The sequence below is a fragment of the Dreissena polymorpha genome, chromosome 1, assembly GCF_020536995.1.
Source record: "Dreissena polymorpha isolate Duluth1 chromosome 1, UMN_Dpol_1.0, whole genome shotgun sequence".
NCBI lineage: Eukaryota > Metazoa > Mollusca > Bivalvia > Myida > Dreissenidae > Dreissena > Dreissena polymorpha.
The window spans coordinates 204949168-204955546 of NC_068355.1; positions in this window are offsets into that span (position 1 = coordinate 204949168).

Genomic DNA, 6379 nt, shown 5'->3' on the forward strand with positions numbered 1-6379 from the left:
TATTACCTGATATATACGCGTTTTTACGCGGCACGATTTAATTTGCTATTTAAATGCTTAAAATGACGTTTTTAGTGTAACAGAAATGCATATACACCAGTGTGTTCATCATTTTTCTAAACTGTCGAGTAAACATCCGGTAATGTTGCTATTTAAAGTTATGATGCAATTGGCGACCAATCAAGACGAGGGTTTACCATTTGACATGCGTAAATCACGTTCCGGGATGTGCGCGCTTCGGGCATTTCGTAATGTCCTAAAATAGCTGCTATTCTTGAACCGTATTTAATTTGGATATTTTCCGAAAACGTCTTAATAACTTGTTAAAAATGTTGCAAAAAAAAACCCACGTTCCATAGGGATATAATATGACTTGGGTGTAAATCGATTTAATTCTTATTGTTGTTTGATTCCATAATATCGTAAATGTTTGTTTCCGAGATCATATACGAGAATTACATCGATATGTTTAATGGCATGTACACTCAAATGTTTTTACAAAGACACGTGCTTATCTAAAGTTTGTGTTTAGTAATACACAGGATATTGGATTATCGGTGCTTGATTGGGCAATAAAACAAAGACGCAGTCGGCTGTCTTCAATATGCCTTTGAACTGACCAACATAATAATTAATAGCGCACGTGCTAATCTAACATTTAGGGATAAGAAACACGGGTTCTAGAAACTTTGAACAAACATGTTTACCGGACGCAGCTGAGTAGTCTTCAGATGACGTTGGCGCGTGCCATGTTACCTCGGCGTTTTGTAATTTTGTACAAGAATACACGGGTTTGTCGGCGACTTCTGGGTTATATGTTGGCGATCAGATTATAAACTGGAGTATTTGATAATAAAGTAGCCGCTTAAAATTGGAATTTTGCGAATAAATACACAAACTGAAGACTTATTGAAGACGCCGACATTGCTGGATTTCGATCGGTAATAAAATGCAAAATGCAAATTAATTATATGAATATTCATGGCACATTATGCAACATCCAATTAAATTGTTACCGGTATCTATAAATGTTTATAAATCATTTGGTGAATTAATGTAATAGAAATACCAAGTATTGTACGAATTTTATAAGAAATAATACAATTGATTTTGAAAATACACGAAGTTGTTTGAGAAACTCTGTGTTTTTCTATAGTTATTTATAAGAATTTACATGAATTTTGAGGCTTGCAGAATGAATTTATAAAATAAAAAAATCTTCAAGAAAGAAGAATTGTAGTTTGAAAAGTAAGAAAAAAAAAAATATTCCAAAATATAATTATTTGTATTTGATTCAACACACCAACTTCGCAAAGTTTCTATATGAGCTGGAAAGAGATTTGCATTTAAACCCATTAAAACACACAACGGTCAACTTTACATGACTATAACTGATGAATAAAATAATGTAGAAACATAAGTTTACACCACAGGAAAGGAAATTGTATTAGCTAAAACTTTCATTTTGAGTGTTTTTCAATAATATTTCAACTTTTATGAGAAAATCAGGCAATAACGGTTGCGTTACCAAAGAGGTAGATTTGCATTGAAACGCAGTAAAACTCACAACGGTCAACTTTGCATGACTATAACTGACCAATAAATTAAGGTTGAAACATACAGTTTACACCACAGGAAAGGAAATTTTATTAGCTTAAACTTTCATATTGTGTATTTTTCAATAATATTTCAATTTCAGCGATTTTCCTCCTTCTTTATAAAGTACCGGTAAACGGCACTTTCCCAATTACGAAAAAAATACAAATTTCCCAATTGCTGTCCTTAAATTCCCAATTAAAGGTAAAAAAAAAAAAAAAAAAAAAAAAAAAAATTTTTTTTTTTTTTTTTTTTTTAAGCAACATTTAGTTAGTTTCCCTTTGCAGCTCTATAGCTTGAACCTAGGTTTATATAATATTGACAGCTTGAAAACACTTGGTTATCAATTTTAAAGTATTTGGGAGCAAAAAATCAAATACACCAATTTCCCAATTTGAGGTTTTCACGACTCGATTTTTCCCAATTTTGAGGTTTTCACGACTCAATTTTTCCCAATTGGACCGGTACAGGTACTTTTCCCAATTGGACAAGGAAAATCGCTGAATTTTTATGAGAATATCAGGCTCAAAAGCAATGAGGGTCATAAAACAGCGTTTTTCCAATAGTGCCTGTAAAGATGGGGTACTGATATTGATAAGATGGCTATCAGCCACTGGTCAGCAGGCAGCTAGGTCTTGTGGTAACTGGAGAGGCTTATATTGGCTAAATGGCTGTCAAGGAAAGGGTTAACAACCCTGCGGCGCTCCGCCAACATAGACCACACCCACCCAAAATTGCCTTTTACTATAACTTCTTCTTTTCTACACGGATTTTCTTCAAATTGATACTGAACCACTCTTATGACAATACGGGTCAATCTCAACTATGCATTGCCCCATTATCCACCCTAGGGCACACCGCCCTCTTAGACCACACCCACCCAAAATTGCCTTTTATTAAAATTTCTTCATTTCTACACTGATTCACTTCAAATTGATACTGAACCTCTCTAATGACAATACGGTCAATCTCAACTATACATGGCCCCATTACCAACCATGGGGCTCACCGCCCACATAGACTACACCCACCCAAAATTGCCTTTTACTATAACTTCTTCATTTCTACACCGATTCACTTCAAATTGATACTGAAGTTCTCTTATGACAATACGGTCAATCTCAACTATGCATGGCCCATTACCAACCCTGGCGCGCCCCTCCCACATTATGCCACACTCACCCAAAATTGCCTTTTACTAAAACTTCTTCATTTATACACTGATTCACTTCTAATTGATACTGAACCTCTCTTATGACAATACAGTCAATCTCAACTATGCATGGCCCCATTACCAACCCGGGGGCGCCCCTCCCACATAGGCCACGCACACCCAAAATTGCCTTTTACTAAACTTCTTCATTTCTACACTGATTCACTTCTAATTGATACTGAACCTCTCTTATGACATACGGTCAATCTCAACTATGCATGGCCTCATTATCCACCCTGGGGCACCCCGCCCACTTAGACCACAACCACCCATAATTGATTTTACTAAAATTTCTTCATTTCTACACTGATTCACTTCTAATTGATACTGAACTTCTCTTATAACAATACGGCCAATCTCAACTATGCATGGCCCTATTACCAGTAACCCTGGGGCGTCCCTGAGTCAAACATGCGGCATGGAGTTACGCGTCGGCCTCTGCCACGCCATTTCTAGTTACATTTGATGTGCAAACATTCAATCTTCTTTGCCACATATTGATAAGTTTATAATCACTTCATAATTTATCTATCTTTACTTTGTGTGTGTTATTGACAACTGAAGTTAAACTTTCGAAATTTGTATTAATGCTATTTCTAAAGATGTTCTTTGTTCTTTGTTTTACTATGTGCATTTGGCTATGCTGCTACTGAATTTAACTATCTGTTAACATCTTTGTGGATCTATAGTACTTCTTAAGTCGATTGCTATTGCGTCTCTGATTCAGAATCAGTCTTCTTTTCTGCATACACAGTCATTATAATATATTTCACGTTACAAAAAAGGGAACCAGTATTAAAACCCCAAAATTCCAGCACAAATTACTATTGATGGGTGATCACTCTTAACATCAAAATAAGACCTCCGATATCAACCGTGATACAGCAACTATATCCGAAATCCTCCGGAATGCGGTGAGCAAGTCAAAAACGTCCCCGTCTACATAGTGTCTATTGTTTTGACCAAAGTGATTTAAATCCCACTCTCAACACCTTATTCTTGTCAAATTGATTTGATACTTTTGATAATTGTACTTAGGTACACTTATGTAATTAGTATTATATGGCTATTGTATATCTTTGTTTTGAGCAATTATCGATGTTAAGATAATGGGTAACTCGTATTCTCCAAAATTTGCATTAGCGAAGGAAAAGACCATTACACATTCAGCCTCGTTATGAAATCCTATATAGCAGAATTACTAATAAATCATTATTATTTGAACTTGATTTTAAATAGACATCAAAATCCATTGAAGCTATAGCTTGTGAACTGATATTATTATCTGATAAGAGTATTCCATTTTATAAACAGTTATTTAGGTGGTATATCGATGATCCCCATTCAAAATGCTGAACCTACATTTTTTTTTACATATCGTGATTTTTGCACTGTATAGGGCAGGAAATCAGTGCGCACATGCCCAGAAAATGGTGAACCACCTAACCAATCAATACACCCCAAACTGGCCATATGATAAAATGCTGAACTGTGATTGTGGAAATAAAATTATGCAAACATTTGAAGCTGATACTCAAAAATGGGAAGCTGAATATTATTGTAAAATGCGAAGCCGAATAATTTTTAACTGCTGCTTTTTGCATATAGTTATGAAAATGAAAAAATAGCCCTCCTAGAAAGTTGTGTTTTTTAAGTTCGACATTTGAAATGGGGACCATCGATATGCAAATGTGAAGTTTACAGTACATATCAAACTAAAAATAGTATAAATTACTTTTAAATAAGCAAATTGACTTTCATACATTGAATAATTCAGTTTGTACAGCAAATTATACATTAAAAAAAACGTTACCGTTAGACAACAACTAATATTATGATATATTATGTTCAAGATGTTTACCATCGGTGTTCTAGTTTTTCATACAAATTTTATCCCCCACCAATGGCAGAGGGATATAGTTTTGACGTTGTCAGTCTGTCAGTCCCTCCATCCGTGTGTCACAAACCTTTTAGTTATAGCCGTGGATATCAATTCAACGAATTCACTTGTTATCCCCCGCCAAAGGCAGAAGGATATAATTTTGGCATTGTTTGTCCATCCATCAGTCCGTCCGTCTGCTGTCAGCCCATCTGTCAGACGGTCAAACACTTTTTAGTAATGGTGGAGGATATCAAATCAACAAATTTGCTTGTTTCAAATTGCTCTCAGTGTATCAAATACCTATCGCAATACTGGTTAACAGTATTCAAATATATTAAAATATGGATTTGCTGAATTTTTTTGCCCGTTCAAATTATAAATCAGTAAATTTTAAAAACACGAACTACGTTTGTGAAACACAATGCCTTCTACTGCACTTTGAAACTGCACAGCAGCTAGATCTATTATAGAGAAAAGTTTCAAGTCCAAGTCATGTTACTTTGTCAAAAATCTATGTTCAAGAACGAAACTCAAAGTTGATCTGTAAGTCAATTGGGGGTTTTCCTGCTATGTATAATAGGCTGGAAAACAGACCCGATCCCAAAGCAAACGGACCCAATCCAAACCCGAAATTATAAAAAAAATACCAATTCCCCAATCCCCCCCTTAGACACTTAGAAATAAGTGTCTTATGATTATTAGACTCTATATCTCAATTTAATTTTTTAAACATCCTACATGATATATAAATAAAATCTATAAAATGTTTTCCCAAAATGGCCAGGAAAATAAATGTTGTGCCAATATTTGATGATGAAAAAATCCCGAAATGGTCCTTTTTGTTGATACAAAAAAATCCCAAATTTGCCACTTTTCTCGATAAAAACAAAACTCTATATAACCATATTTCTTTTGCAAAAACGGCTAGAAAACTCCATGGTAATGTAGGTAGACTCGTAGAAAACTTAGGTCAGTGTCTGAAATAGTTTAAAACCGATTCCAGACAGACAGACTGACAGACAGACGGACTGACGGTGAACAGTGAGACTGCCATATGCCACTCTATTGGGGGCATGTAACACACAATAATTATTGTACATTCGCCAGCTGTCAATCAAACTCAAGCAATACGCAATCAGATTTCCTTTATTGCGGCCACAGTGTACGACAAACAAAGACTGTCGGAGTAATGGATAAAGCGTTTTATGAAAACACAACTCAGGGGGCGTTGCAATCGCGTAATTGGCGACTGGTCAATTATTTTTAATTTGAAAGTTATTTTCATTTTAGTAACCTTTTAATAGGTATAATTGAGCTTGCATTGCCATTTATCTGAACGGAATTCACTGGGGAGAGATATCATGTTTAATATATTCAAGGTGTAACGGCTCTCACCAAGTACGTTTCTTTAATTCTCAATGACAGGATCAAAGAAGCACCGATAGCTTTGTATGAAAGACCTATTAAAGAATTATACATGCACTTAAACACTAATGGCTGCTTTTTGTATGATATAATATCTTTTTAAATTTCAATTTAAAGTTACAAAGTCATTTGAAAGTGACATAAATTCAATTAATTTGTAAAACAACTTAGTAAAACAATAGTTAGTTAGTTACACTAATTACGATAACAATTAAGGACCAATAATGGATTAATAGGTCATGTTATCAATATAATTATAAAAA